The 21,695-nt window shown below is 35.9% G+C and overlaps 1 pseudogene; it reads left to right on the forward strand.

Moving 5' to 3' along the window:
* Positions 1 to 322: 322 nt before the first annotated feature.
* The window catches only part of LOC114025833, a 28,390-nt pseudogene continuing 7,017 nt past the window's right edge, over positions 323 to 21,695 (forward strand).

Below are 21,695 nucleotides of genomic sequence, written 5' to 3' on the forward strand. Positions count from 1 at the left end.
TTATGACCCAAAGAATAGTTACAAATTGTTCTCCAGAATGGTTGGACAAGGAAGTTCTGCTTCTGAGAGCCAAGATGGCTCTCACCCTCCCTTATAGACCTCTGAAATTCCAGAAAATATTGCTCCTGGAAAAACCCTGGAACAGTGAAACAGCAGAAAGATGGGATGCAGCAGTCTTGTGGCCCAGGAAGCTTGGAGGATTAAAGGGAAAGGCTCCTTCCACTTTAAGAGAGAGGGGGCTGTACAGATTGGGAGGCATCCCAGAAAGCTAGGGGAAAGACCCACCTGAGCATATCAGGGAGAGATCCTGAGCAGTAGGTTGATGGAGCAGGCAAGTACCAAGCAGGGTCCCCAAGTGCCTCGGTATGGACAACAGAACCGGCGGACACCAGCTCAGAAATCACAACATACCATGGTGTTCTACAGCAGCCAAATCTCCATTGCCTCAGGAAAACTCTAGGAAGCACAACTCCAAGGGAGAAAGCTCCAGGCTGAGACACATGCTCCAGCAGTGAAACATCTCTGTGCAAGGCCCAAGTGAGCAGAAGCCAAAGAAAAAAGTGCAAGGTCTGGGTGAGCAGGCATCCTCCAGAAGTCCACACTCTCCACCCCTACTCCTGGAGCTCTAATGTTCCTGATTCCAGCCCAACACCAGGCAAGCTGCCAGAACCATACAGCCTCCAATTGCGAGCACCTGAGGCCCCAGTACACAAAGCTACTGACCAGATCACTGCCTCCCAGCACAAGAAGCTTGGGTCAGTGCCCACTGCCCTCCAGCAGGAGAGCTCGATTAAAAAAAAAGTCAGGAAATAAGCAAACGCCATGAGCAAAAAGAAACATACAATGACCATTGATTCTTATTGTGTGGACAGGGAAGATGAAGACAGAAATTCAAACGAGAACAACATGGTCAACGTGCCCACATCCAAAACCTCAAAAAGGAAATGAACTGCTCTCAAGACCAAAAATCCTTCTTGAAAAAACTCAAGAAAAATATGAAAAGTCAAATAAAAGAGGCAGAAGAAAAATTGAGAAAAGAAATGAGATGTATGCAGGACAGATTCAATAGCTTGGAAAAGGAAGGACAAAAATTAACTGCAGAAAACAAGTCCTTAAAAATACAATTGGGATAAACACAAAAACCCTAGATTCTGGGATAAAAGCTCACTATTGGACAAAAACTGCCAGGAAAACTTGAAAATAGTATGGCAGAAACTAGGCATAGACCAAAATCTCACACCATATACTAAAATAAAGTCAAAATGGGTTCATGATTAAGATATAAAGGCTGATACTGTAAGCAAACTGGGAGAGCAAGTAATAGTTAACCTGCCAGAATTATGTAGAACTGAAGAATTCATGACCAAACAGGAGACAGAGAACATTATGAAATGTAAAATCAATAATTTTGATTGTATTAAATTCAAAAAAAATTACACAAAGTCAATGCAACAAGGATTAGAAGGAATATAGAAAATTGGGAAAGAATTTTAACAACAAGTGTCTGTGATAAAGGCTGCATTTCTAAAATATATGGAGAACTAAGTCAAATTTATAAGAATACAAGTCATTCTCCAATTGATAAATGGTCCAAAGATATGAACAGGCAGTTCTCTGATGAAAAAATTAAAGCTATCTATGTCCTATGAAAAAATGCTCTAAATAACTATTGATTAGAGAAATACAGAACAAAACAACTCTGAGGTACCATACCACACCTATCAGATTGACCAACATGACAAAACAGGAAAATGGTACATGTTGGAAAACATGTGGGAAAATTGGAACACTAATGCATTGTTGGTGGAGTTTTGAAATTATCCAACCATTTTGGAGAACAATTTGCAACTATACTCAAAGGGTTATAAAAATCTGCACACCCTTTGACTCAGCATAATGCTTCTAGGGCTGTATCACAAAAACATCATACAAATGGGAAAAAGACCCACATGTACACAAATATTTCTAGCAGCTCTTTTTGTTGTTCAAAGAATTGGAAATTGAGGGAATGCCCATCAGTTGGGGAATGGCTGAACAACTTGTGGTATATGAAGGTAATGGAATACTATTATGCTATAAGAAATGATGAGCAATGGACTTTAGAAAAACCTAGAAATACTTGTATGGACTGATGTTGAGTGAAGTGAGCAGAACCAGGAGAACGTTGTATACAGTAACGTTGTGCTATGACTAATGTTGATAGACTTAGCCCTTCTCATCAATGGAAGGATCTAAGACATTTCTGTAGGTCTCATGATGGAAAATGTTATTCACATTCAAAGAAAGAACTATGGAGTTTGAATGCAGATCAAAACATACTATTTGCTATTTTTCTTCTGTTTTGTTTTCTCTTTTTGTGGTTCTTCCTATTGGTTCTAGTTCTTCCTTAAAACATCACTAATGTGAAAATATGCTTAATAAGAATGTATACATATATAGCCTATATCAGATTGCATGCCATCTTCAGAGGGAGGTGGGAGAGAAGGGAGAGAAAAATTTGAATCTCAAAAGCTTATGGAAGTGATTGTTCATAAATCAGAATAAATTAATAAAAAAACCTATAAAAGCTGTCTACACCTTGAAGCCATCATTGATCTTTAGCGATCAGTTCTTCAATGCTACCTTGAAGTACTCAAAATAAAATCCTTTAAAAAAATTACAATTGGCCAACTTGAAAAAAAAGTACACTGAAGAAAACAAATTAAAAGCAGAATTGGTCAAATGGAAAAGGAGGCACAAAACTCACTGAGGAGAAGACCTTAAAAAAATACAATGGGGCAAATGGAAAAGGAGGTACACAATCTAATAGAAGAAAACAATTTGTTAAAAATTAGAATTGGGCAAATGGAAGCTTATGACTCCGTGAGAAAATGAAAATCAGTCAAACAGAAACAAAAGAATGAAAAAAAAATTAGATGAAAATGGAAATGACCTGGAAAAGAGATCCAGGAGAATCAATTTAAAAATCATTGGTATATTTGAAAACCACAATAAAAAAAAAGAGCCTGGACAGCATCTCTTAGTAAATAACCAAGGAAAATTGCCCTCAGTTTCTAGAACCACTGGGTAAAAGAGGTAGAAAGAATCTACCGCCCAAGAATCACCTACCCAGCAAAACTGAGTATAATCCTTCAGGGTAAAAAACAGTCATTAAATGAAATAGGGGGCTTTCAAGCATTCCTAAGGAAAAGACCAGAGTTGAATAGAAAATATGACTTTCAAATACAAGGCCCAAGTGAAACACGGAAGAGGTAAACAGGAAAGAGAAATCATAAGAAACTTATTAAGGTTGAACTGTTTACATTCATTCAGGGAAATATGATATTTGTAACTCATGAGTCTTTTGTCAGTATTAGAGTAGTGGGAGGGGAAAAATTATATAGATAGATAGATAGATAGATAGATAGATAGATAGATAGATAGATAGATAGATGGATAGATAGAGGGGACAGGATGAGTCAAAGGTGAAGGGGTTATATCTGGAAAATAAAATTAAGGGGTGAGAGAGGATTATACTGGGAGAAGGAGAAAGGGAGAAGTAGAATGGGGTAAATTGTCTCACATGAAACAGACAAGAAAAGGCTTTTACAGTGGAGGGGAAACAGGGGAAGATGAGAAGGAATGAGTGAATCTTATTCTCATAGGATTTGACTTAAAATCTACCTTACTCTACAGGAAAATAAGGGGGGAAGGGGACAAGAGAGCAGGGGATTTTTAGAGGGGAGGGTAGATTGGGGGAGGGGATAATCACAAGCAAACACTTCTGAGGAGGGACAGGGTCAAAACAGAGAATAGAATAAATGAGGCATAGGATGAAGGGAAATACACTCAGTTTTTTACAACATGACTACTATGGAAGTGTTTTGCATGACTACACATCTATAGCCTGTACTGAGATGCTTGCCTTTTCAATGAGGGTGGGTGGTGAGGAAGGAAGGGAGAAAATTTGTAACCCAAAGTTTTAAAAACATATGTTAAAGTAAAAAAATAAAAAGAAAAAAAGAAAGAATCTACTGCTCACCTCCTGAAAGATATTCCAAATTGGAAACGCCAAGGAATATAGTAGCCAAATACCAAAATTACCCTTTCAAAGAGAAAATTCTATGAGCAACCAGAAAGAAACAATTTCATTATCATAGAACTACAGTCAGAATTACAGCAGACCTTGCAGCTTCTTCATGCATGATATATGACATTATATGAGGTAAAGGAGCTTGGATTACAACCAAGGATCAACTATCCATTGAAGCTGAGTGTAATCTTTCAGGGAAAGAGATGGTCATACAATTAAATAGGGGACTTGCAAACCTTCCTGATGAAAAGACTAAAGCTCAACAGAAAATTTAATCTTCAAATACAAGACTCAAGAGAGGCATAAAAACATAAACAGGACAAAAAAATTATGTTATTAATAAGGGCAAACTTTTTACATCCTGCAAGAGAAGGTGTCACTTGTAACTCTTTGAGAACTATATTGTTATTACAAAGAGGTATACATAGACAGAGGAGGTGTGTATAAATTGACTTTGATGTAATAGCAAAAAAATTTAATTAAGTGGGTTAAATTGATCTAAGTAAGTGGATTAAGTGGATCTAATTAAGTGATTGTAGTAAGACAAAAGGAAATGAGGAGGCAGAAAAGGGTAAATTCCATTACAGGAAAAGCCACACAAATTACAGTAGAGGGAAAAATGGGAGGGAGATGAACATTGTTTGAACCTTACTCTCATCAGATTTGGTTCAAAGAGGGAATAACATAATCAGGTATAGAAATCTAACTTTTCCTGAAAAAGTAGGAGAGGAAAGGAGAAAGAAAAGGGAGGGGGTGAATACAAGAGAAGGAAGAAGTAGTAAGGGGAAAGGGGGGGGAAAGGGAGGGATTTTTAAAGGCAAGGTTGACTGAGGGAGATGGCAGTAGAAAGAAAAACACTAATGAGGAGAGAAAGAAGGAAAGGAGAAAGAAAAGCATAAATAGGGAGAAATAGGATGGAGAGAAAGACACAGATAGTAATCATAAATGTGAATGTGAATGGGATGAACTCTCCCATAAAAAGGAAATGGATAACCAAATGGATTAAAAACAAAAATTCTTACAATATGTTGTTTACAAGAAACACACTTGAAACAGAGGGATATATACAGGGTAAAGGGAAAATGCTACGGTAGAATATATTATGATTCAGCTGAAGTTAGAAAAAAAAAAAGCAAGGGTAGCTATCCTGATCTCAGACAAAGCAAGAGCAAAAATAGATCTTTTTAAAAGAGAAAAGGAAGGTAACTACATCTTGCTAAAACACACCAGAGACAATGAAGTAATATCATTATAACAGTATCATTACTAAACATATATGCAACATGTGACATAGCATCCAGATTCATAGAGGAGATGTTCAGGGACTTAAAGGAATAGACAGCAAAACTATACTAGTGGGAGAGCTCAACTTTCCCTTTTCTCAACTAGATAAATTTAACCACAAAATAAAGAAGAAAGACATTAAGGAACTGAATAGAATTTTTAAAAAGTTAGATATGGTAGACTTCTGGAGGAAATTGAATGGGGCTAGAAAGGAATATACTTTTTTCCCAGTGCTACATGTTACTTTTACAAATGTTATCCATGTACTAGGGTATAAAAACCTCACAATTCAATGCAGAAAGGCAGATATTTAATGCATCCCTTTAAAATCATGATACAATAAAAATTATATGTAATAAAGGGCCATGGAAAGATAATTTAAAATTAATTGGAAAATAATCTAATCCTAAAGAATGAATGGGTAAAACAACGAATCATAGAAACAATCAAGAACATCATCCAAGAAAGTAACAATAATTAAACAACATACCAAAACTTATGGGATGCAGCAAATGCAGTTCCTAGGGGAAGTTTTATATCTCTAAATACTTACATGAATAAAATAGAGAAAGAAGAGATCAATGAATTGAGTATGCAACTAAAAAAAAACTAGAAAAAGAACAAATTTAAAATCCTCAATTAAGTACCAAATTAGAAATACTAAAAAATAAAGGAGAGATTAATAAAATTGAAACTAAGAAAACCATTGAACTAATAAATAAAACTAAGAGCTTGTTTTATGAAAAAAAGAAACAATAAAATGGATAAATCTTTGGTTAACTTAATTTCTAAAACGAGAAGGATGAAGGCCAAATTACCAGTATCAAAAATGAAAAAGGCAAATTCATCACCAATGAAGAGGAAATTAATACAATAATTAGGAACTATTTTGCCCAAGTGCATGCTAATAAATTTGACAATCTTAGTGAAATGGATAAATATTTACAAAAATATGTTTCCCAGATAAACAGAAGAGGAAGTAAAATACTTAAATAACCCCATCTCAGAAAAAGAAATTGAACAAGCCATCAATGAACTCCTTAGGAATAAATCTCTAGGCTTATATGGAATTACAAAAAAATTCTATTAAGTATTTAAAGAATATTTAATTCCAATACTATATAGACTATTTGGGTAAATAAACAAAGGAAAAGTCCTACCAAATTCTTTTTATGATATAAATATGGTGCTAATACCTAAAACAGGAAGAGTCAAAACAGAGAAAGAAAGTTATAAATCAATTTCCCTAGTGAATATAGATGCAGAAATTTTAAATAAAATATTAGCTAATAGATTACAGCAACTTATCATGAGCATAATACAGTGTGACCAGATAGGACTTATGCCTGGAATGCAGGGCTGGTTCAATATTAGAAAAACTATCAGCATAATTGATTATAAACCACGTGATCATCTCAATAGAAACAGAAAAAAAAGCTTTTGACAAAATACAACACCCATTCCTATTAAAAACACTAGAAAGCATAGGAATATATGGAGTCTTCCATAAAATAATAACTATAATTTATCTAAAACCTTCATGCTTGCTTATTTGCTTATTTAGCAATAAGAGAAGAAAAAGAAATTGAAGATATTAGAAAAAGCAAAGAAGAAACAAAGTTATCACTCTTTACAGATGATATGATCATATACTTAGAGAATCCTAGAAAATCAAGTTAAAAAATTACCTGAAATAATAAACAACTTTAGCAAAATTGTGGCTATAAAACAAATTCATGTAAATCATTGGCATTTCTATATATTACCAACAAAGCCCAACAGTAAGAAATAGAAAGAGAAATTCCATTTAAAGTTTCTGTAGACATTACAAAATATTTAGGAGTCTACCTCCCAAAACAAACATAGGAACTATGTGAACATAATTACAAAATGCTTTTCACATAAATAAAGTCAGATCTAAATAACTGGAAAAAAAATCAGCTGTTCATGGGTAGGCCAAGCTAATATAATAAAAATGACAATTCTACCTAAGCTAATTTACTTATTCAGTGTTATACCAATCAAACTACCAAAGCAAATTATTTTATAAAGCTACAAAAATAATAACAAGATACATTTGGAATAACAAAAGGTCAATAATATCAAGGGAACTAATGAAAAGAAATTCTGGGGAAGGTGGCTTAGCCTTTCAAGATCATTAATTGTATTATAAAGGAGAAATCATCAAAACTGCTTTGTACTGGCTAAGAAGGAGAGTGGTGGATCAGTGGAGTAGCTTAGGTATGCAAAACACAGCAGTCAAGTACTATAGTAATCTATTGTTTGATAAACCCAAAGACCCCAGCTTGTGGGGTAAGAACTCATCATTTGACAAAAGCTGCTGGGAAAACTGAAAAAGAACATTGTAGAAACTAGGCATAGACCAAAATTTCACACCATATACCAAAATAAAGTCAAAATGCATTCACAATTTAGATGAAAAGGGTGATACTATAAGCAAACTGGGAGAGCAAGGAATAGTTTATCTATCAGATTTATGGAGAACAGAAGAATTCATGGCCAAACAAGAGATAGAGAACATTATGAAATGTAAAATGGATAACTTTTATTACATGAAATTGAAAAGTGTTTGCACAAACAAAGTCAATGCAACCAAGATTAGAAGGAAGGTAGAAAATTGGGAAAGAATTTTTACAATCAGTGTCTCTGAAAAGGTCCTCATTTCTAAAATATATAGAGAAGTAAGTCAATTTCATAAGAATACGAGTCATCCCCCAATTGATGAATGGTCAAAGGATATGAAAAGACAGTTCTCAGATGAAGAAATTTTTCTAGACTGTTTTTTAAATTATTTTTTTCTAGGCTAATTTTTCTAGACTGTTTTTTACTTTAAATTTTATTTCAGGGAGCAGAGTCAAGATGAGGGTGTAAAAGTACTGACTTACTTAAGCTGTCCCCCATACCCCTCCAAATACCTGTAAAAAATTGTTCTAAACAAATTCCAAAGCAGCAGAACCCACAAAAAGACAATGTGAAACAAATTTCCAGTCCAAGGCAACCTGGATGGTTGATTAAGAAGGTACATTGCGTGGGGGGGTTGAGGGGTAGGGATGAATGCAGTTTGGTGTGGACACGCAGGCAAAACAAGCGTCAGGGAACCTGCAGTAGGCCTCAGAGGACTGAATCACGGGCAGCTGTGGCAGTTTCCAGACTTCTTAACCCATAAACACCAAAGACAACTTAGAAAAGTCTGTGACTGTGTTGAGAGAGAAACCAAGTCCCAGTCCCAGTCTCTGTGCAGGGCCTTGGGGCAGTGGCTCCTTCCAGAGCTTCTGGACCACAGACTGAGGGGAAGGGAGGAAGAGAGAAAAAAAGTTTTTAAAACAAATGCTAAAAATAATATTTTCACATACAACTGGGAAATAAGATATACAGGAAATGGGGTATAGAAATCTATCTGGCCCTACAGGAAAATTGAAAGGGAAGGGAATAAGAAAAGGGGGGAGAGAGATGGAAGGGAGGGCAGATTAGGGGAAGGGGTATTCAAAATGCATGCCATCTTAGGGTAGGGGGAGCGATGAGATGGGGAGAAAATTTGGAACTCAAAATTTTGTGGAAGTGAATGTTGAAAACTATAAATAAATATTTTTTTAAAAAAATTTAAAGGATAAAAAAAGAAAAAAAAATTAAAGTTAGGTTCTGTCCATAATAAGGGTAGGGAAGCACAATCTCAAGTTTCAGAGTTTGTTTGTTTTTTTTTTTCTGATGTTTTCATAGTTGGGTCTAGTGGTCTGCAAGTTCTTAGTACTTCCATGGTGGTACAATCCAGGGAGAGGTGTGGTCACTGCCCTCACCTTTATCCTATTCCCTGCAGCTGTAAATGCCAGCACATTTCTTTGCCCTGCAATTGTGACCAGGTCCTCTGCTCTCAAGCAAGCCACAAGCCCTAGTGGTCTTCTTTTACTTGAAACTGGAACAAGGTTCCCTGTTCCCTCCTAACCAAACATAAACACTCTTCTTTACTTTTGAATTGGAACCCAAAACAGAGTATTGGTAATAGAGTTGCAAATCATCACCATGTGCACCCAGTGCTAGTAAAGGGTCCACTGTAATCTCTTTCTGACCATTTGCACTACACCCTTATTGTCTCTAGGCTGAAAGCTTTCTTTCTTTCTTTTTAATGAATAAGTAGCTTTATTTTTTTTATTTTTTTTTTATTTTTAATATGTGGTTTTAAAGTTTTGTGTTACAAATTTTCTCTCTCCCTCCCCACTCACCTTCACTGAAAAGGCAAGCATCTCAGTACAGGTTATAGATGTGTAGTCATGCAAAACACTTCCATAGTAGTCCTGTTGTGAAGATCTAAGTGTATTTCCCTTCAACCTATCTTATCCCCCATTTAGTCTACTCTCTCTTTTGACCCTGTCCCTCCTCAGAAGTGTTTGCTTCTGATTATCCCCTCCCCCAATCTGCCCTCCCCTCTATCAACCCCCTGCTCTCTTGTCTCCTTCCCCCCTTATTTTCCTGTAGGGTAAGATAGATTTCCTATCCCATTGTGTATGTTATTCCCTCCTTCAGGCAAATCTTATGAGAATTAGATTCCCTCATTCCCTCTCACCTTCCCCCATTTCCCCTCCACTGTAAAAGCCTTTTCTTGTCTGTTTCATGTGAGATATTTTACCTCATTCTACTTCTCCCTTTCTCCTTCTCCACATATATTCCTCTCTCACCCCTTAATTTTATTTTCCAGATATCACCCCTTCATTTTCAACTCACCCTGTGCCCTCTATCTATCTATCTATACATACATATTTTTCCCTCCCACTACCCTAATAATGAAAAAGGACTCATGAGTTACAAATATCATCTTTCCCTGCAGGAATGTAAACAGTCCAACCTTAATAAGTCTCTTATGATTTCTCTTTCCTTTTTACCTCTTCCATGTTTCACTTGAGTCTTGTATTTGAAGGTCAAATTTTATATTCAGCTCTGGTCTTTTACACAGGAATGCTTGAAAGTCCCCTATTTCATTGAATGACCATTTTTTTTTACCCTGAAGGATTATACTGTTTGTCTGGGTAGATGATTCTAGGTTGTAGTCCTAATTCCTTTGTCCTCTGCAATATCATACTCCATGCCCTCCAGACCCTTAACGTAGAAGCTGCTAAATCTTGTGTTATCCTAATTGTGTTTCCACAGTACTTGAATTGTTTCCTTCTGGCTGCTTGCAATATCTTGTCCTTGACCTGGGAATTCTGGAATTTGACTACAACATTCCTAGTAGTTTTCCTTTGGGCATCTCTTTCAAGAGGTCATCAGTGGATTCTTTCAATGTCTATTTTGACCTCTGGTTCTAAAATATCAAGGAAGTTTTCCTTGATAATTTCTTAAAAGATGACATCTAGGCTTTTTTTTTTTTATCATGCCTTTCAGATAGTCCAATAATTTTTAAGTACTCTTTCTTGGATCTATTTTCCAAGTCAGTTGTTTTTCCAATGAGATATTTCAAATTCTATTCTATTTTTTCATTCCTTTGGATTAGTGTTACAGTGCTTTGATTTCTCAAATTGTCCCTAGTTTCCAATTTCTCCATTATAATTTTTAGGGAAGTATTTTCTTCAGTAATCTTTTGGTCTTCCTTTTCCATTTGGCCTATTTTGCTTTTTAGGGCATTCTTCTCCTCATTGGCTTTTTGGACCTCGTTTGCCATTTGGGTTAGGCTATTTTTTAAGGTGTTATTTTTTCAGTAATTTTTTTGGTTCTCCTTTGGCAAGCTATTGACTTGTTTTTCATGATTTTCTTGCAGCACTCTCATTTTTCTTCCCACTTTTTCCTCTACATCTCTTACTTGTTTCTCAAAATTGTTTTAGAGCTTTTCAATGGCCTGGGACTGATTCATAGTCCTGGGACAGATCTAAGCATGGGCAAAACAAGAGAATCCTGCACCAGCAGAGAGATCCTTGCAATCCCCCGCTGATCAGCCTCTTGATTCCCTCTCAGTCTGTGGGTCAAAAGCTCAGGAAGCAGCCGTTGCCTGAGGGAATGGGGCTGGGATCCTGAGCTCCTCTCTCACCACCACAGTCACAGACTTTTCCCACTGACCTTCTAATTTGTCTTTGGTGTTCATGGGTTGAGACTTCTGGAAACTGCCACAACTGCCCACGATTCAGTCCTCTGTGGCCTGTGCATCCATGCTAAACTGTGCTCCTCTCACTGCCCTGCATGATATACCTTTCTGATCAACCATCAAGGCTGTCTTTGGCTGGAAATTTGTTTCACTCTGTTTTTGTTTTTGTGGGTTCTGCTGCTTTAGAATTTGTTTAGAGCCATTTTTTATAGGTATTTTGAGGGGTTTGGGGGAGAGCTCAAGCAGGTCACTGCTTTCACTCTGCCATCTTGGCTCTGCCCTGGCTGAAATCTTTTGAAATAACTGCTACTGTTGTTGTTTTAGCTTCACCCAAGGTGCAGAGTTGGTGTTCTTACCATTCTTGGGGCTGACTCCCTCTCCAATATCACAGACCTCTCTTGCCAACACCCTAAATTGTCTTAGGCTGGAAAAGTCTGACCCTGATCTTTTGTTGGCTCTGCCATTCCAAAATTATTTGGAGGGGTATGTTGGGGGAGCTCAACTGGGATTCTACCTGTACTCTGTCACCTTGACTCTGCCTCGCTTGCATATTATTCTTTTAGTAACTCTAAATGAATGTTCAGCAGATTCTTGCAAAGGTGGTTAAAATAACTGCTTTTTTGTGTTTCTTTTTTGTTTTTTGTAATAGTACTAGGACATAAATTCATCTTTTCTAGATTCCCTGAAATCATTCTTGATACAAGTCTGGGAGCAGACAATATAATGGGGGATGATCAATCAATCCACAAACATTTAAATCATAAACATTTAAATTACCTACTATGTGCTAGACACTCTGAGAAGCACTGAATATGTACTTTATCCTATTATAACATGGTTTTGATTTTTTTTTCCTATGTGTCTATATTTGGAAAACTTTTCATTTCAGAGTTTGGAGATTATGACTGTTAGATATCATGAAATCTCCAAAAAATGTTATTCTAATTTTAAAAAGTTTTAACGTTATATGTCTAGAGAATTTTAGACAGAAGACTTAAGATTATAATCTAGCTCTAATACATTTAATTTGTTGAATTCTCAATAATAATTTTGGGTCTACATTTATTTGCTTCTTTATTAAAAAAACAAGTTTCTTATATACAAAATGCAAGATGCCAAGTTGTGTCTTACTGGCTATTGAGAGACAAAAAAGAACATTGGGCCTGAAGTCAAGTAGACCTGAGATAAAATTTGGTATCAAATGCTTCCTAGATTTAACTTCTGTCTGCCTCAGTTTCCTCAACTGTAAAATGGTGATAATAATAGCATCTACCTCCCCAGATTATTGTGAGGATCAAATTAGATCATATTCGTGAAGTGCTTGGCACAGAGTAGTTACTTAAATAGTTGTTTCCTTTCTTCTTATTTGGTTGGTGCTAAATTTTTGCAGCTTACACATTTTCTATTTTTTTCCTCCCCATAATCTACGCTGTTAATAAGTCCAGATTTCTAAAAAATAACAGATCTATAATGTGTATCTCGTGATGGTGCCCTAGTTTTGAACTGCCATCATAAACCTCTCTGTTTATATAAAAGAATACTTATCACAGCCATTTGCTTGATGATTTTTTTGTTGACAGATTGCTGGTTAACTTCATGTGGATGTAATCCTTTTGATTCTACTTTAGGATCTTAGCTATTTCATATACTCCATCTGGAAGTAAACCACTTAAATTTGCATGTCTGTATGTTTTAAAAATATTCCTATAAGTTTTTAGTCTATTTCTTTTGTGTGCTGAGAGTATTTTCTAATCCCATTTTTCCTTCTTTTGGACAAGGATATCTTTATCTTTCTATAGCAACCTTTGCATAATGGTTCCTGTGCTTTGTTATTATACTATGAGTTTTTGTTCAGATACTTCCCCAATCTGCTATAGTTTCAACAGTCCAAAAGTACATGTTAACTTATAGAACTTAATTGATTTAAATGTATTTTCCCATTCAAATTTAATTTCAAAGTACTCTGTTAAATATATAGCCATACTTTTTTTTTTCTCTGATAGCTTTATGCTCAATATATCTTGCCTGGAAGAGACCAATGTAAATATAAGTAGATCTTTCATCATTTTGGGTCTATTTGAACACTGAATTCAAAATTAGGAAGGCAGGTGGTTCAGTTTATAGAGCACTGGGCATGGAGTCAGGAGCACCTGAGTTCAAATCTGGCCTCAGACTCTTATTAGCTGTATAACCTTGGGCAAATTGCTTAACCTCTGTTTGGCTCAGTTTCCTCAATTTATCTTAATAAGGATAATGATAGCATATACCTCCTGGGGTTGTTGTAAGGATTAAATGAGATAATAATTGTAAAGCATTTAATACAGAGCTTGCTACATAGTAGGTACCATGTTACTTAATTATTATTATTATTATTATTATTAAATATTATATTCTTTACTTTCTCTCTTTCTTTGGTATCTTAAGCCAGATTTGAACTCAGGAAGATGACTCTTCCTGACTTCAAGCCTGGAGCTCTATCCACTGTACCTCCTGGCTGCCCCTTGGAATCCATACTTGATCATATTTTAGCAATATGTTAACGTCATATACAGGGAAAAAGTAGTGAGGCTGGTTTAACTGCAACAAAGAGTACTTAAAGGGGAATAACATGAAATAACTGGAAATGTTGAATAGAAAGATAGTGAAGAGTCTTGAATGTCAGGCTGAGGAATTCATTTTTACCCCTAGGGACAATAGATAGCCCTTAAAGATTTCTGCACTTAGTGGAGATATGGTCAGATCAGTGTTTTAAGAATATCTATTTGGAATCTATGTCAATGCTAGATTTGCAGAGGGAAATGGAAGGAAAGAGACCAATTTTGAGGCATATGTAATACTTCAGGTGAGGAGTTAATAAGTACCTAAACCACAAAATAGTAGATATGTGAATGAAGAAAAAAAATGATAGATAAAAAAGAAGCTATGGAGATAGAATGGACAAAATTTGGCAATTATTTGGATACGGGTGTATAGGAAAGAAGAAGAGTCAAGAAGAATGACTCCATTCTTCAGCAAATTAATAGAAAATTTATAGTGAAATCCATAGAAATCGGGAAGGAGAGTTGTTTTTGTTTTTCTTTTTTTTTGTTTTTGTTTTTTTTGCGGGGGATATATAACGTCTTCTGCATTGGACATGTTGAGTTTGAGGTATGTCCACCAGACAGTAAGATGCTACCAAATCATTTATTCAACTGATGTAGTCTTGAAGAACTGAGAAACATCTCTGTGTCACAATAAAGCATCTTAATAGAAGCATTAAACAAAATAGAGTTTTGATTTAATGAAGGTACATGAAACTGCAAAATCATAATACATTAGCTCTATTCTTTCTTTGAAGAAAATATCACTTGCTGGAGAACTTTCCTCCATTCTGCTTTTCCCCAAACCTATTTTTAATATTCAAATCTATATATTGATACACAAAATATTAAATTTCTTATCATAGCCCATGCCTATACACACAAAAGTGTGGGATTAAAAAAGTTTTGATTAGAAATGGCATAGGGACATCTTGATCAGTTACTCAATTTTTAAATCTCAGTCCATGAATGTTGGTTTAGGTCTGTAATCCTTGGCTGAAGGAGACAAAAACTCATAAATTGCTTGAATTTAGGAGTTCTGATCTTCAGTAGGCTTAGCTAATTGGGTATCATTAAGTTCCACACAATTATATCAAGCCAACCCAAGACAACTTGGAAGGTCAGCAGGAAAGGTCTATTACACCTGGGTGAGAGTGAAGTGCAGTCCAACAAAGGTTGTGCCAAAAAAACCCAGATCCAGCAAACCAGGAGGCCTTGGGAGCCACTGAATCTGCAGCATCAGGGGCAGCTGCTACTTCTGGAGCTCTCAGCCCACAGACAGTAAAGTGATTGAACAACTGGTCAGGAGGAGATCACAGGGGTCTTTTTGTTTGCACTGAGGCAGGACTCTATTGCTTTACCAATACCGAGGTCCAGGTCAAAGTCCTGGGTGGCATCTCAAGGGTTTGGGGAAATACTAACATAGCAAAGCTTCTAGCCACAGGGGATGGGGGACCCTCCTCACAGTTCTGAGAGAGAAAAGAGTGCTTTTGGTTGCTTACGGAGCAGAACACAGACCAGGAGAGTAGTAAACTCCTCTTCTTAGATCATGCCATCTTGGAAAAACTGAAAACTTACAAGTACCTTTAAAAGTATCTCTAAAAACATCTGCATAAAACCCCTGAAGCTTGGGAAAATGCACCCTTCACCCTATAAGCAAAGTCCTAATTTAACAAACAGCTAAAAGTCAAGTAATAGGCTAGGAAAATGAGTAAACAAGAAACAAAAATCTCTGACTATAGAAAATTATTACAGTGGCTAGGAAGATCAAAACACAGAAGAAGACAACAAAGTCAAAGCTCCTACATCCAAAGCCTCCATGAAAAATATGAACTAGTCTCATGCCATGGAAGAGCTCAAAAAAGATTTTGAAAATCAAGTAAGAGAGATAGAGAAAAAATGGGAAGAGAAATGAGAGTGATGCAAGAAAATTATGAGAAAAGATTCAACAACTTGGTAAAAGAGATACAAAAAATATTGAAGAAAATAGCACCTTAAAAATCAGATTAGGCCAAATGGCAAAAGAGGTCCAAAAAGCCAATGAGGTGAAGAATATATTAAAAAGCAGAATTGGCCACATGGAAAAGGAGGTCTAAAAGCTCACTGAAGAAAATAATTCATTAAAAATTAGCATGGAGCAAATGGAAGCTAATGACTTTATGAGAAATAAAGAAACAATAAAATAAAAACAAAATAATAATAATAATAATAACAACAAGAACAACAACAACGAACAGAAGACAATGTAAAATATCTCATTGGGAAAACAACTGACCTGGAAAATAGATCCAGGAGAGATAATTTTAAAATTATTGGAATACTTAAAAGCCATAATCTAAAAAAAGAGCCTATACATCATCTTTCAAGAAATTATCGAATATAACTACCCTGATATTCTAGAACCAAAGGGTAAAATAGAAATTGAAAGTATCCACTTATCACCTCCTGAAAGAGATCCCAAAATGAAAAATGTCAAGGACATTATAGTCAAATTCCAGAGCTCGCACGTCAAGGAGAAAATATTTCAAGCAGCCAGAAAGAAACAATTCAAGTATCTTGGAGTCATAATCAGGATAACTCAAGATTTAACAGCTTCTTCATTAAAGGATCAGAGAGCTTGGAATGTGATATTTCAGAGGGCAAAGGAGATAGGATTCTGGCCAAGAATCATCTGCTAAGCAAAACTGAGTATAATCCTTCAGGGGAAAAATACATATTTGATAACATAGTGGACTTTGAAGCATCCTGAATGAAAAAGAAACGAAGTTGAATAGAAAATTTGACTTCCAAACACAAGTCTCAAAAGAAGCATAAAAAGATAAACAGAAAAGGGAAATCATAAAGGACTTAATAAGTTTAAACTACTTGCATTTCTACAGAGAAAGATGATATTTGTAAATCATAAGACTTTTCTCATTGTTATGGTAGTTAGAAGACTATCATATATATATACAGAGGACACAGATGTGAGTTGAATATGAAGGGATAATATGTAAAAAAATAAAATTAAGTGATGAGAGAGGAATATACTGGGACAAAGAGAAAGGGAGAAGGAGAATGAGGTAAATTGTCTCATGTAAGAAAAGGCTTCTACAGTGGAGGGGAAGAGGCAGGAAATGAGGTGGAGTAAGTGAACCTTACTCTCATCAGAATTGGCTCAAAGAGGGAACATACACATTCAATTGGGTATAGAAATTTATCTTACCCTGCAGGAAAGTAGGAGGGAAAGGGGATAAGAGAAGGGGGTTGATAGCAGGGAGGGCATATTGGGGGATGGGGTAGCCAGAAGTAAAACACTTTTGAGTAGGGACAGGGTGGAAGGAGAGAGAGAATAGAATAAATGGTTGTTGGGGAATAGGATGGAGGGAAATACAGTTAGCAATAGTAACTGAAAAAAATAATCTGAAGCAAGTTTCTCTTATAAGGGCTTCATTTCTCAAACATATAGAGAACTGAGTCACATTTATAAAAATAAGAATCATTCCCCAATTGATAAGTGATTGAAAGATATAATCAGTCTTGAGGTTAAGTAATCAAAGTTATCCATAGCCATATGAAAAAAATATTCTAATTCATTACTGATTGGAGAATTTAAAACAATTTTAAAGTACTACTTCATATTTATTAAATTGGCTAAAGGGACAGAAGATATAAATAACAAATATTGAAGTGGATGTGGGGGAAAATGCCGCATTAATGCACTGTTGGTGGAGATGTGAACTGATTCAATCATTCTGCAGGGTAATTTGGAACTGTGCCCAAAGGGCTATAAAACCAGGCATGTCCTTTAAACTAACAATGCTTCTATTAGGTATATAGCCCAAAAGAGAGAAAAACATAAAGGAAAAGTATCTCTATGTACAAAAATATTTATAGTAGCTCTTTTCTGGGGGTAAAGAATTAGGAATTGAGGGGGCAGAGCCAAGATGGTGGAGTGAAAGCAGTAACTTGCTTGAGCTCTCCCCCAAACCCTTCCAAATACTTATAAAAAAGGCCTCTGAACAAATTCTAAAGCAGCAGGACCCATAAAAAGACAGAGTGAAACAAATTTCCAGCCCAAGACAACCTGGATGATTGATCTGAAAGGTATATCGCGCTGGCCTGGGAGAGGTGCACAGTATGGCATGGGCAAGCAAGCCACAGTGAACCTGGAGCAAGCCTCAGAGGACTTAATCACAGGCAGCTGTGGTGGTTTCCAGATCTCTCAACCCACAAACACCAAAGACAACATAGAATGTCGGTGGGGAAAGTCTGTTTCTGTGGTAAGAGAGAAGCTAGGTCTCAGCTCCAGTTCCTGAGCATGGCCCAGGGCAGCGGCTGCCTCCTGAGTTTCTGGCCCACAGACTGTGGGGGAATTGAGTGGCTGATCAGAGGGGGATTGCAGGGATCTCTTTGCCAGTGCTTAGGGAGGAATCTTTTGCTTTGCCCCTGCTTGGATCTGAGTCACAGTCCTGAGAGGCGGTCCTGGGGAGAGGAGGAGCAATGCTGGCATGATGGAGCTTATAGTGGTGATGGAGAGGAAATCCTCCTCACAGTTCCAAGACAGAAAAGAGGGTTTGTGGTCACTCATAGACCAGAGCACAGGCCAGGAAAGGAGTAAACACATCATCCCTTATCATACCACCTTGGAAGAACTGAAAATTTACAGTTCCCTAGAAGTATCTCTGAAAACAGTTGTACAAATCCCCAAGCTTGGGACAGTACATTCTCCACAATGGAAACAGACATCTAACTTTAATAAAGAGTTTATAAGTCAAGTAATTGGCTGGGATCATAACCAAACCTCACAAGAAGTGTAAAACCATAGAATCTTTTTTTTTGGTAACAAAGAAGATCAAAACATACAACCAGAAGACAACAAAGTCAAAGCTCCTACATCCAAAGCCTCCAAGAAAAATATGAATCAGTCTCAGGCCTTGGAAGAGCTCAAAAATGATTTTGAGAAGCAAGTAATAGAAGTAGAGGGAAAACTGGGAAGAGAAATGAGAGTGATGCAAGAAAATCATGAAAAACAAGTCAACAGTTTGCTAAAGGAGACCCCAAAAAATACTGAAGAAAATAACACTTTAAAAAATAACCTAACTCAAATGGCAAAAGAGGCCCAAAAAGCCAATGAGGAGAAGAATGCCTTAAAGCATAAAATAGGCCAAATTCAATAAGAAGTCCAAAAGTTTACTGAAGAAAATACTTCCTTAAAAATTAGAGTAGAGCAATTGGAAGCTGGTGACTTTATGAGAAATCAAGACATTGTAAAACAAATCCAAAAGAATGAAAAATTAGAATACAATGTGAAATATCTCATTGGAAAAACAATTGACCTGGAAAATAAACCCAGGAGAGATAATTTAAAAATTATTGGACTATCTGAAAGCCATGATCAAAAAAAGAGTCTAGACATTATCTTTCAAGAAATTATCAAGGAAAACTGCCCTGCTATTATAGAACCAGAGGGCAAAATAGAAATTGAAAGAATCCACCAATCTCCTCCTGAAAGAGATCCCCAAAGGAAAACTCCTAGGAATATTATAGCCAACTTCCAGAGTTCCCAGGAAAAGGAGAAAATATTACAAGCAGCCAGAAAGAAATAATTCAAGTATTGTGGAAACACAATCAGGAGAACACAAGATTTAGTAGCGTCTTCATTAAGGGACTGCAGGGCATAGAATGTAATATTCCAGAGGTCAAAGGAAATAGGATTACAACAAAGAATCACCTACCGAGGAAAACTGAGTATAATCTTTCAGGTGAAAAAAAAATGGTCATTCAGTGAAATAGAGGACTTTCAAGCATTCTTGCTGAAAAGACCAGAGCTGAATAGAAAATTTGACTTTCAAATTTAAGACTCAAGTGAAACATGAAGAGGTTAACAGGAAAGAGTTCAAATCTGACCTCAGACACATAACACTTAGCACTAGCTGTGTGATCCTGGGGAAGTCACTTAAACCCATTTGCCTAAAAATAAAAGAAAAAAAGGAAAAAGAGAAAAAAAGAAAAAAAGAAATATTTTGTAACATGCAGTTCAAAATCTGAGGGCTCTTAAAAAAGTACAATGAAGTACTGTTGCCAAATGCATGAGCCATTTTTTTCAAAAGAATATTTCATAAAATTCCTTGGCAATATTAAGAAATTGCTGTTGAATATGGCCTAACAGATATATTCTGAACCATATGATAGTTATTTTTGTAGTGATTTCAAAATTACAGTACTATATATATATATGTGTATGTGTGTATACATACATATATATGCATATGTATGTGTGTATATTTGTATATATACATATATATACACACACACATACATATATGTGTATATATGGCTTCACAATAATCTTCTGAGGTAAGTATTATGGATGCTATTATCCCTATTTTAAAATGAGGAAACAGTTTCAGAAAAGCAAAATTTTTTTTTCCATAGTTGCACATCCACATTAGTGATAACTAGACATGGGATTTGTATGTAGTCTTTTAAACTAAAGGTTTGTTCAGCACTTTATACAATATACCATGTTGCCTCTCACTATAGCAGAGTCCTGTTTTCTCTTTAAAAAAAGATTTCTATGAAACAACAAAATGAACTAAACAAAGGATAGTTCTGCTATAACAGTAGTTGAGTGGTACAGTGGAGAAGAGTGTTGAGCCTGAGGTGAGGAAGATCTGAGTTCAAATTCAGTCTCATATTCTTAATAGCTTTTTATCTATGGGCAACTCACTAAAGCTTTGTGTACCTCAGTTTAGTCAGTTGTAAACATATGGATAATAACAGCACCTACCTCCTAGAATTGTCTTGAGGATCAATGAGATAATCTTTTTAAATTGTTTAGCACAGTACCTAGGAGATAGGAGGTACTTAATGTAAACTAGTTTCCTTCCTTCCTGGGTTTTGGATCATCACATATTACATGTTTATTTTCATCCTCAGAACTGTTTTCTTTTGGAGGAGGGGACAGCAGGGGGAATGTGATACTGGAGCACTCCATGATTCCCCACTCATAATTACATCACTTCTCACTTCCATTATGTTGAGTATCAGCTGATCACTTTAGATATGATAGAATTTGCTTCCTCTCCATAAGTGAGAGACTATCTGATGTCATTTGTATTCACCTCGGGCAGACATTGAGCCTCTGCTCATTTCATCAAAGAACTATTTATGAGGCTGTAAAAAAGATGAGTTTCTCCGAATAGTCTCCAAATTAAACTTTTTAAAGTTTAATGTTGGCACACAAGAATAATTACAGTTATAAACCATTAAACATTTAGAGAAAATTTATAGGACTGGAAGGAGAAAATTTACAGCTGTGGCCTAATATAATAAATTTTCACTGTAAAAGCAGTTCCATAGAAACATTTCTATTCAGGACTTTAGAAAAAGAAAATACCTTATTAAGATCACCCAAATACCCATGCAATATACTTGGACATTATTTATATAGAAAGATGAATACCTTTGTAAGATACTGTTAATTAACCTTATAGGAAAGAAGTATTTTATTTTTTTAACATCAGTAAATAAAGTGCTATGAATTCATTTGTAAGGATAAACTACAGACACTGTGGTATCCTAGAAGGCATTTCAGTGCCTTATAATTCCCTGTCTGTTCCTCTTTCCCCCAATTTAAAATGTAGTGAGTATTAAAAATGACAGGGCCAAGTATATCTCTGAACTAAAA

Source organism: Vombatus ursinus, unplaced genomic scaffold (assembly GCF_900497805.2).
Source record: "Vombatus ursinus unplaced genomic scaffold, bare-nosed wombat genome assembly UNPS02014832.1, whole genome shotgun sequence".
Classification (NCBI taxonomy): domain Eukaryota; kingdom Metazoa; phylum Chordata; class Mammalia; order Diprotodontia; family Vombatidae; genus Vombatus; species Vombatus ursinus.